This window comes from Rhinatrema bivittatum, chromosome 5, assembly GCF_901001135.1.
Source record: "Rhinatrema bivittatum chromosome 5, aRhiBiv1.1, whole genome shotgun sequence".
Classification (NCBI taxonomy): domain Eukaryota; kingdom Metazoa; phylum Chordata; class Amphibia; order Gymnophiona; family Rhinatrematidae; genus Rhinatrema; species Rhinatrema bivittatum.
The window spans coordinates 97,290,031-97,302,343 of NC_042619.1; positions in this window are offsets into that span (position 1 = coordinate 97,290,031).

Below are 12,313 nucleotides of genomic sequence, written 5' to 3' on the forward strand. Positions count from 1 at the left end.
TAGGCGTCGCACCGGCGGCAGCGTTGCGCCGCCGGTCGCGGTTTTTTAAATGCAGTCCGGCTCCTCCCTCTCTCCAACGGGGCCAATGAAAGCAGGTAATGAGGCTCACCAAATGAAGCAGGAAGCAAAAGCGGCAGCGTCGCGCCTACAAGCGCGGTTCTTTAAACGCAGTCCGGCTCCTCCCTCTCTCCAACGGGGCAAATGAAAGCAGGTAATGAGGCTCACCAAATGAAGCAGGAAGCAAAAGCGGCAGCGTCGCGCCTACAAGCGCGGTTCTTTAAAAGCAGTCCGGCTCCTCCCTCTCTCCAACGGGGCCAATGAAAGCAGGTAATGAGGCTCACCAAATGAAGCAGGAAGCAAAAGCGGCAGCGTCGCGCCTACAAGCGCGGTTCTTTAAACGCAGTCCGGCTCCTCCCTCTTTCCAACGGGGCCAATGAAAGCAGGTAATGAGGCTCACCAAATGAAGCAGGAAGCAAAAGCGGCAGCGTCGCGCCTACAAGCGCGGTTCTTTAAACGCAGTCCGGCTCCTCCCTCTCTCCAACGGGGCCAATGAAAGCAGGTAATGAGGCTCACCAAATGAAGCAGGAAGCAAAAGCGGCCGGGATATGTTGTTTTTAGTGGAACTTGCCAGTTCCTCTAATAGAATATGCAGGCTCAGTGTAACTTTATTGTTGGTTGTATGAGATGCTGCCATGGGGAGGCTATGACGTTTTGGAATTCTATTAATTATGTTTTAGTTCTAATGCAGTTTTTCTTTATTGGTAATGTAAAGGGTGTGAGATGCTTTATTCAGAACGCTTCAGGTATTACGTCTCCTATTAAACACTATAAAATATTGCAAGCTTTGCAGCACTATGAAGCTCATATTGCAATGCTTCAGGAAACTAAATTATCTTCCATAGAACATGATAAATTGCAGCAACAATGGGTGGGACAGGTGTTCCACGCTTCCTCAGATTCTTGAAGTGCAAGGCTGGCTATCTTAATTGGTAAATCAATGCCTTTTATAGCCCATAAAACTATACAGGATCCAGAGGGTTGTTTCATATTAGTGGAGGCTTTCTTATATGCTAAACAGATTGTTTGATGTAATGTTACACTCCAGATGTGTACACTCACTCTTTTTTAACCTATTTGATCCAGCTTTTGTTGGATTATTCTCAGATATTTTTACTTTTAGGTGGAGACTATAGTCTAGTGGTCACAGTTTCGCCTGTTACACAAGCTCTCCATGCCAAGGTTCATCCTGCAGCACAGAATTCTCTCCATCAAAAGTCCTCATTGAACCTTGCCAAGGACCTCATCACCGGTCACTCTATGCCTAAGCTCCAGATCCATTTAACCCTGCCTTGTCATTACCTAATTGCCTCTTCATTTAGTCATCCTTGGCTCTCTGACCTGGCCATACTTACCTTCTTCCTTGCCTTGTGGCCTCCAGGCCTGCTCTTATTTCATGCCTTGTCTTGTGGCCTACTCAGGCCTTTCCTTGCTTTGTGACCTCCAGGCCTGCTCTTGCCTTATACCTTCCTCTGTGGCCTACTCAGGCCTTTCCTTGCCTTGTGGCTTCCGGGCCTCCTCTCATCTTGTGCTTTGTGTTATGGCCTATCCAGGGGTCTCTTTCCCTAGTGGCCTTCGGACCTTATGTCTAGAGGCTTACGGGCCTTCTGCATTGCTACCTTTGGGCCTCAGTGTTCTCTGATCTGTGTTGTCTTTGTCTAGTCCTTGTCTGGTCCTGTCCTTGTCTCTGGTTTGTCCTGCCCAGCCCTATTCTTAGTATCCATTCCCTGCCTTGCCATTGCCTTTTCATGACCCAGTCTGTACTTAGTTTCAGGCCCTGCTCATTATCCTGCCCAGCCTATATCTGTATCCAGTTCCAGTCCTCAACCTGAGTCTACATCCAGTCCCCAACCTGCCCAGTCTGAGCCTGTATCTGGTCCCCAGCCTTTGCTGGTGTCCAGTCCCAAGGATGTATCTGTATTCAGTCCCAGTCTCTATTAGTATCCTGCCCAACCTGTGTATGATTCCAGTCCTAGCCCGTGCCCAGTATCCAGCCATCAGTTCCAGCCTGTCTGTCCAGCCTGTTTAGTCCTCAGTCTCCAGCCTGTCTCTGCCACAATGTCCAGCCTGTGCCTGACCTGCCTTGTCCAGCCTCTCCAATCTCATTCAACCTGACTTACCTTCAACCATGATTTTCTGCCAAAGAAGCCAAGCCTTATCTGCCCCCAGAGCCCAAGGGCTCAACCTGTAGAGGAGGGAGCTGGCTAGGCAGAAGATAAACTCCAGTCTAGCTCTGCCCTGCTCCTGAGAGGATATTCCCTGACCCTGGCCAGTATGATACAGATCTATGATTTGGATCTAGACTTATTACATCAGAATAAAGCAGGAAGAATGCTCGCTTTCTTACAAGGAATTGGGCGGGATCTAAATATATTTCCTCTAAGAGACACACTTCTGGAAGGATTATGCACTCTAATAAGGAAATATCTGCTATTTTCACCAATGTTACTCTAACTTGTACATGAGAGAACCCTGCTTTTTGCAGTTCATTCGCTCTTATCTACAATCTGCCAATTTACCCAAACTTTTGAATGGCCAGTTAACAAAGCTTAATGAGCCTATAATGCCAATGGAATTCAAATTGTTATTAAAAAAGTTTCTTTGGCCAAGGCTCCTGGCCCAGATGGGATGCTGCTGAAATGTATAAAGTCTTGGAGAATAAGATCTATCTACCTTTGGGAGCTATGTTTGAAGCATTTGTGTCATAAAAGGGACGAGTGGGGGAACGTAATAAGGCTACTATTCTAGCTTTGTCCAAACCTAATAAAGATCCCCGATTTCATATGGTCCCATATCTTTCCTAGATTCTGATAGGAAAATCTTGGCAAAAACCAGGTGGATTGGCTACTTTATTGCCAACCTTAATTACTGATGAACAAGCGGACTTTGTCCAGGGTAGATCTGCTGTGACTAATCTAAGCAAGACTTTGGCCGCTGTGGATTACAGTACTCTTCATAGGCTTTCCTCTATTATTGTGAGTTTTGATGCCAACTTAGCAACTTCGATTTCAGACCCACAACCGCCCCAAATACTTCAAACTCATGTAACACCCGCTGTAAAGAGAGAACTGAATTTGTGATGTAGATCAAAATAATCAAATCTTTATATGAATGTTTCTAATCATAAATCTGAAACCTTGTTGGATTGTGTGTTCAATTAGTTAGATGCAAAATAAATAATAATAATAATAATAATAATAATAATAATAAAACAAAACAGTGTAATCCCTGTCTTTTTCTCCTGGTATTTATTCCAGCTAAACTGCACTGCACTGGTAAGAATTTTTCCAAAAAGGATATTGGCAAACTTACATAGGCACCCTCACGCTACATCTCTCTCTTTTTCTTCTTCACAGCACTCTGCCATAGAGCCACTCAAAAAAACCCAGATTTATTTTTCTTTTTCTTAAAGCACTGGTGGGTAAGGATTTATGCATCCTAAGGGCCTGATTTACTAAGGCTTTTCTTCCATTCTGTCGCTATAGGGAAAACGCTTAGTAAATCAGTCTCTAAATCCGCAGCCCGACACTGCGGCCTGTTTTTCCACGTACAGAAAAACACTTTGTATCAAGGCAGCAGACACCACAAAAAAAAACCCCCAAAATTCTCTCTCTCAGAAAGGAACAAATGTTACAATGTTCAGCCTGTATCTGTGCTGGAACACCTTTCAGTAAAGAAATGATGTCCTGCTGTGGACAGAATAGCAACCAGAGAAAATGTTTACAAAAAAATTACTCCGCACTTATCTTAATATGGATCAGCAGTATTTCTCTGGTCAGCTTCCCACTTTGACTTCTCTTTGCAGTCAAAAGGATATTCCTTAGCTTTCACACTCTTTCTCAAACTCTAAAATGGAGCAATGATTACTTCCCGAGTGCTACTCCAGATATATTTTATTTACTCTATCCTCACCTTGATAGAGGCCAAACTTGATATGAAATCATCCACACATTCAAACCAGTCTTTGAATTTTGACACAAAATTTCCTTTCTCCAGACAATCAGACTGTGCAGCTATGAACTCAGACCAGGTCCTCACCTAAATTCTTTCAGCAGATTCCCCACAGCACACACTGCCAAAAAAACCCAAAAAACTTTTTCTGTTTGTTTTTCCTGTAAGAGGAGGATCTGCTGAAGGCAAATAGTTGCAATGATAATCTTTGATTCAATCAGCTGCTAGATAAACTGCTGGACTCCTGATTTGTTTCTAATACTTTGTGTAGTGAACACCACCCCCAACGGTGCCCTAACTCTATAAAGTCTTATTAATTCAGAAAGATTCTCTTTACTCTTTAGAGGATACATTTAACAAAGTATTCAGAGCATCCAACTTCTCCTTGGCTCCATTTCTTTCTCTCTTTTATTTTTTTTTGTAATATAGCGGCCTTACCTAAGTGCTCAAACTCCTCCAGGGCTTCAAGCAACACTTTTTTTACTCAGTTATTTTTCAAGTAAATTTTTATTTGTTTTAAATAACCCTGTGACAGGAGTTGAGTGGCACCTTATAGACTAATTAATTTATTAAAGCATGAGCTTTCAAGGACAGAGTCCACTTCGTCAGATACATTAGGAAGATATCACAGTTAAAATTCTCGAAAGTTTGTCACAAATGTATTAAGGGGCCAATGCAATATTATTCGCGGAAAGCGGGCGCTGACTTTTCAGCGCCCGCTTTCTTAACGCACACATGGCGCCCGTAAGGAGGGCGCCATGCAATACACAGATTAGGGGGGGGGGGGGGGGGGTCGCACTAGCAAGGAGGCACTAAGGTCGTGCTAAACTTGGCGTCGGTTTTCATAACTGCAGTCAGTTGGTTATGAAAACTGAAACCAATGCCAAGTTTATCGGCTTCAGTTTTCATTACTGCAGCCGGCCAGTTATGAAAAACGACACCGAGCATATCGGCGTCGGTCTTCAAAGCAGCCAGCAGAGATTTTTTTTCTTTTTTTTTTACTTTTAAAAAAGTACAGTAAAGCAGTTTTTTCTGCTTTTCTGTACTTTTTTTTCAATGCACTCAGCTATTAAGGCCTGCTCCAGGTAGGCATTAATAGCTGAGCGATAAATGTGCGTCTAAGATGCACATTAATTTTTTTGCATTTGGAGTGAATGAGTAATAGCCTCATTCACATGCGTTTGCATGTGATGAGCACTAACTCATTCACTCCGTGTCGGACGCGCGTTAAATAGGCGCTAATCCCCCTATTGCATTAGGGGGTAGATTAGCGCCTATTTAACCCGTGGCCGACAATTGGTTAAACAGTGCGCTCAGCTGAGCACACTGTATTGCATTGGCCCTTAAGTCAGTCCACTAAAAAGATGTCACCTAAAACTTGTTTTGTTACTTTTATTTCTAGGTACATAAGTGCACTACAACAGCAACCACACTACTTTACTTTAAGACTTTCAGGGGTAAACTTTGATGCCTGTGGATAAGACTCAGCTGTTGCTGGTACACTTGCTGGTGTATATATTATGGAAAGCAATCTCTGAGAATTATTACATCAGTTCAGCTTCCACTCCAGTGCCACTTGCTTTGGGTAAGAGATATCCTTAGCTTCTTCAGATAATATCAACCGGGACACAAATATGTGGCAGATTAGGTTATGTACCAGTAACAATTATAGGAGTCGGCAGACAGTCACATTAGCATTACTAAACGATTTGTAGCAGAGATGGATGCCAGACTGGTGCCTTACTGTGCACATTACACACAAGTGACAGGCCTGGAGAGGTCAGGAATAAAAAAAATGCAGATCTATTTATCTCTCAGTGCATTAACAGGATTAAATGAGTAAAACCAGAGGATAACAAGGATATGTGACCAACATCCTGATAAAACATCCCTTTCTAATCCCTTCCCTTAAAGGCTTTTGTAATTTTTCTGATAAATTGTTTGATTTTCAGTGAGTGCTTGCTGCTAAATTTCCTTTTTGTATTCCAGACTGTAACTATTATTAAAGATGAGGGTTTCACAGTGCGACATACAAGGATATATCCAATTGGCCTACAGCAAGATAATAACAAGTGACAAAAAAAATCAACCTTCCAAATTGCCTATAAGATACAACATATTTCTTCATTGTTCAAGGGCATTGACTCATCCAGCTATCCTCTTTGATTCACCCAATCCCATGCCAACACTCCATTCATTCACTCAAACCATCCATGCTGCTAAATTTGTATGTCTTCAGTAAAAACTCATTTAAATATGCTGGTCAGGTTTCATAACTTGATTTCAGTGTTACTGAGGATCCATGAAATCACTTTGTAGATCAAACAAATATCTTTCAGATTTACAGGAATATATAACGTGGAGCTACGAAAAGAGAACACTTTTTAAGAAGCTAACCAGCTCTTCTCATCATATGCCAATTAATGCTTTAGGTGAGAAAGAAATTATTTTCAGATCCTGTGATACTTAAATGTGCTGTCAATAGTCATCCTAAAATTTCAAATACTTAGCTTCAAAAAATATTCAGTGTCCAAAGTCTTAAATCCAAATGATGGTTGAAAAAAAAAAAAAAAAAGACAGCGCAGATCCCGACATCGATGTTTTGTTTCAGGCTGCTTCAGGGGAACTGTGAAAATAGACTGACACTGTGAAACACTGAAACTGAATTTATTTATTTAAAAATCATTTAGCGACTGTCGCTCCAAGGATTGCAGTGATTCACAAAATAAAACATACATATGTTTACATAAAAAAGTATATCCATAGTTTTTTAATGCAAAAATATGATGTCAGCATGCTTTTAAGTCAATGAAATCACTTTGTAGATCAAACAAGAGAACTGATGAATATCCAAAAATACAACACAAATTTAAAAAAAAACAGATCATTCAATATTAATGTTCATGCCATGTGGGAAGAGAATATTTAAATGGTAAATCCAATGTTGTTCTATTTGTAGCAAACACGAGTCAAAATTACCATTATGGATGGAAGGAGCTTTAAGGTCCAAAATGCCCCAATTTATAGAGTCACATTCATATTGAAATTCAAACAATAGCTGATCATAGGAGCTTCCATCCGATGATTCAATAAGCAACTACGATGTTTGACCATACACTGGTGAAACATCCTTGTTGTCTTACCTAGATAAACAAAAGGCCATGGGCATAGTACAAAATAAGCTACCCCTTTGGGATAGTAAAATCATTCAAAATTTAATTGATCAGGGTGATGATCTTTAAAATCCAGTGGGAATACTGAGAGGAGAGGATCATCTTGCTGGTGGCTGAAAAGAATTGGTAAGTACTACTTGGAGAAATTTTAGAAATTAAAAGTTTTGGAGAAAGGTAAACTATTGGGGTATATTTTTTAAAGTGCTTTTGTGTCTATATAAAATAGTCAGAAGGCAGGTGAAATAATTAGGAGTTTTGTGTGTTTGTATTAAATAGTTAATCGGAGGGCAAGCAAAAACCAGGAGTTTGTGTACACAAAGATGAGATTTGTATATTGTACTCGTGACCTAGCTTGATGCACTCTCTACCTAGCTGCTATTAAACTAGGGTGAGAGTATATTGTACAAATCTCATCTTTGTGTAACTTTCCTCACTCCAAATCACATCAAATCTTCACTGATCTGTACTGTGCTGTTTGTACATCTGACTGTAAATATAAAACTACCCCCAAAACCCTAGACCACCACCAAAACCTCACCTTAATTTACTAGTTGACCCTCCTACTAGGGGTGTGCATTCGTTTGCAACGTATTGGTAATCCACAACGTATAGGGCCATATTCGTTGTATTCGTGGGGAATCGAAACGTATTGAGATTCCTCACGAATACAACGAATCTTCACCGAATTATTCGGCCATCTAAAGGAGCGAATTTAAACAAATCCCCCACCCTCCTGACCCCCCCAAGACTTACCAGAACTCCTGGTGGTCCAGCGGGGGGGTCCGGGAGCCATCTACTGCACTCACGCCGTTGGCTGCCGGTATTCAAAATGGCGCCAATAGCCTTTGACCTTACTATGTCTCAGGGGCTACCGGTGCCATTGGTCAGCCCCTGTCACATGGTAGGAGCAATGGATGGCCAGCGCCATCTTGTGCTCCTACCATGTGACAGGGGCCGACCAATGGCACCAGTAGCCCCTGAGACATAGTGAGGGCAAAGGCTATCGGCGCCATTTTGATTACTGGCAGCCGACGACCCGAGTGCAGGAGATTGCTCCCGGACCCCCGTTGGACCACTAGGGATTTTTGGCAAGTCTTGTGGGGGTCAGGAGGGTCCCCCAACACTTGCCAAAAGTCCCTGTTGGGGGTCAGGAGGGTCCTCCAAGACTTGCCAAAAGTCCCTGGTGGTCCAGCGGAGGTCCAGAAGCGACCTCCTGCACTCCCCATGAGGAAAAATATGCCACCATTGAGAAGGAGTGTTTGGCTGTCAAATGGGCGATAGAGGTCCTATGGTACTATCTAGCAGGCCGCCCCTTTGTTTTGGTCATGGATTATGCGCCCCTTAAATGGCTTAATGTCATGAAAGATTTGAATGCTCGCCTAATGCGGTAGTACCTAGCTTTACAAGCTTACCAGTTTGAGGTTCGGCATAGAGCGGGTAAAAAGCACGTTAATGCTGACTTTCTCTCCCAGTTGGATGAAGGTACTGGAACCCTTGGCTCAAGGGGTTCCAGGGTTTTTAAAAGGGGTGTGTGTGTGATGCAGCACAACCCAGCCAGTGGTAGGAAAAGCCAAGGTATGGTAGGAGAAAGGCAAGCCGAACCCAAGGTAAACAGCAGAGGGCGCTAAAGGAGATAGGGAGGACTACAACTCCCAGGTTTTTAAAGCCACCACCTGACCCGTGGGCCGAGGGAGAGCTGGAACAGGTGTCGGAATTAAGTGGCAATGATTCCGACACAGCGGAATAATTGGAAATAGAGGAGGAAGACGTGCCAGCATGGTGGCAGTGGACAGAAAAACCCAGCTCCTCAGAGGAAGATGAGGAGGATATGGAGGTAGACTCCCGGATGGAGGAATCCTCCAGTTCTGTTATGGAGACAGAGTAGAGTGGGGGGTGGTAAAGGACTGTTAGTTTAAAAGAATGTTTTAGTCTTAAATTGTGAAACCAGTTATGCACAAGCTGTTTGGCATGGGAAGGCCCCTAACTGTTGCACAACAGAGAGGAGTTGGGAAGTGTGTTTTTCCCCAAAAGGGAGCAGGAGCGGCTGGCTAGCAAGTCCAGTGTTTGGGACTGTTGTTACTGAGAACTGCTGGATGTTAATGTGAAGAAACAAAGGAGCAGTACAAACTGTTTTGTAAAAAACTGTGTTTTGTACTACTTTGACGTGAAGTGACTTTACCACCCACTGTCACTAAGCGAACCCTCAAGCCAAGCTAGGGCTCTGCAGGTCTGGACCCAAGGCCTGTGAAGTGTTACTGGCGCCGGGACAGCGTATAGATAGAGGAGTGACCTGCAGGAGAGGTGACTTAAGATCTGGAGGAGCGGCAGAGCGATGCAATGCCGGCTGAGAGCATTTACTATATATATATAGTCTCTGATTTTCCTATACATTATTGTTGTATAAGTTTTCTCTCTCTTTAACTGGTGGACAAAGTAATGTCAATGTATTATTTTTCTTTCTTGTACTGTTATTTTTTCTTATGTTGATATAAGTTCTGAAGAAAAGATCTCTTGATTATTATTTATTTAATTTATTTATTTATTTTAAAACATTTTCTATACCGTCGTTAAGTTAAATACCATCACAACGGTTTACAGAAGGGCACGATAAAGAGAAATATGGGTGGTATAGATTACAAATTATTCGTGTGCCCTCATAGTACGGTAACAATTTAAAATAATAAACTAGGTGTGTAAGTTAAACCTGATTGTTAGGAACAAATTAGGCAGTTTAATTTTAACATTAATATGCTTATGTAGGTTACTAAAAACTTCTAGCTTGGTGCATCCTTATCGCTCAACTATTTTTCTCCTTTTCTTTATCTTTATAAAATGCTTGTTTAAAAAGCCAGGTGTTGCAGTTGGACACTGCTGGAGAGATAGTGGACCCTTGGGCCGACCTACCTAGGGAGGCAGGGTAGGCCGGGAGGCGGAGCCACAGGCCAGAGGAGTTCACCCAGGAACCAGGGACCCCCCGGGAGGAGCTCGTAGGGTCTCGGGTCCTCTGGACTTGAAAGTGAGACAGAAAGTCCAGAGGCTGAGATGGGCGTAGGCCGGGACCAGAGTGAAGTGATAAGGAAGGAAGTCCAAGGTACCCGGAAGGCAGGGGACCGGCTGCACAGGGCAAAGGGCCGGCTGAAGGCAGGGCAGCGGGCGGCAGCGGAATCTGTAGCAAACTGGAGTCTGAAGCAGGCTGTAGGCTGAAGTGGAGTCTGTAGCAAACCGGAGTCTGAAACAGGCTGTAGGCTGAAGCGGAGTCTGTAGCAAACCGAAGTCTGAAGCAGGCTGTAGGCTGAAGCGGAGTTGGTAGCAAACCGAAGTCTGAGGCTGGCTGCAGGCTGAAGCGGAAGTCAGAAGCAAACTGGAGTCTGAGGCAGGCAGCAGGCTGAAGCGGAGTCAGAGGCAAACCAGAGTCAGAGGCAGGCAGCAGGCAGAAGCGGAGTCAGAGGCAAACCGGAGTCAGAGGCAGGCAGCGGGCAGAAGCGGAGTCAGAGGCAAACCGGAGTCAGAGGCAGGCAGCGGGCAGAAGCGAAGTCAGAGGCAAGCCGGGGTCGGAAGCAGACAACGTAAAGATCACCAGGAACGCAACTAAGAACAACTATGGAGTTGTGAACCTCGTTGCAAGGCGATGAGAGAGAGTTTGAGGCCGGTTATATCGGGACTTGGGCGTGACGTCAGCAAGAGGGACGTCCTCGCGCGCGAGGCTGACAAGAAGCAGGCACGTAATGGCGGCCGCCACATGGAGTGAGAGAAGCCCCCGGGGACCGGAGCGGGCAGGACGTGGTGATCCCTGGAGCGCGGGTAGGCGGGCCTGGGCTTTAGCAAAAGGGAAGCGGTGGAGACCGCAACACCAGGTTTTCAGATTAGTTTTGAATAATTTCAGATTTGTCTGTAGTCTTATTTCGAGTGGCATGGTATTCCAGAGTACAGGACCAACCAGCGACAGTGCTCTTTCCCTTACTTGCGTGAGATGTGCTGATTTGACAGAGGGGACAGTTAGTAGAGCTTTATTTGCAGATCTCAGGTTTCTTTGTGATACATGCACACGCAGTGCCGTGTTAAGCCAGTCGGCTTTATCATCATGGATTAGTTTATGGATTATACAAAGTGCTTTATATTGTATTCTTTGTTCAATTGGAAGCCAGTGGAGTTCAGCAAGTGTTCCTGTAATATGGTCACTCTTTTTTTTGCCTGTCAAAATTCTGGCAGCGGAATTTTGCAATATTTGCAGAGGCCGAACTGTAGATTGAGGTTGTCCTAAAAGCAGGGAGTTACAATAATCTGTGCTAGCGAATATCATTGCTTGTAGAACTGTGCAAAAATTGTTAATCGTTAGAGGTTTTAGTCTTCTTAGGATCATTAGTTTTGCATAACCTTCTTTTATTTTCTGTGAGATGTGTTGTTTCAAGTTTAGCTCAGGGTCAATTATTACTCCTAGATCCCTAACTTTTATTGCTAACTCGGTGGTTTGAATATTTTTGATTGTGAATGTTGGTTGTGTGTGGTGAGTGATTTTACGTTCAAGGTGTAAGAATTCAGTTTTGTCAATGTTTATTACCAATTCCATCTGGTTTAGGAGCTGTTTGATTATTTCTAGGTACATATTGGCTAGTTTCATTGTTTCTTCAATGGTGTTTGGAATGGGTAACAGTAATTGTATATCATCTGCGTAAACGTATATTATAATTTGAAAAACTAATAAAGAGATAATTATAAAAAAAAAGGCAAAAGAGGTGAATTAAAATGGAAGAACTCCAAAATTACTTGACAAATCTGATGAGCAGTTGCTGAAAAAGGAAGCACACAGATAGGACGATATTGAACATCCCACCGTGGTAAAAAAAAACCAGTAGTTCACGGTTCACAAATAATGCCCATTAATATGCACATTTGAAATATGACAACAGATAACCCCTCTCCAAAAAACAAGATATATGTTAAGTTTGAATCTTAAATTCCTATAAAGTCAAGCACAATCTCCTGAGCCTTATAAATTGACCCATGAGCAGATTTTGTTATAAATGATGAGGGTAACAATTAGCAAAATGCAGCAATGTGTTGCGATCCATGGGCTTCCTGTGAATGGAAAAAGCAAATTGTCCATCACAAAACTTCATGGTGATGTCTAGAAA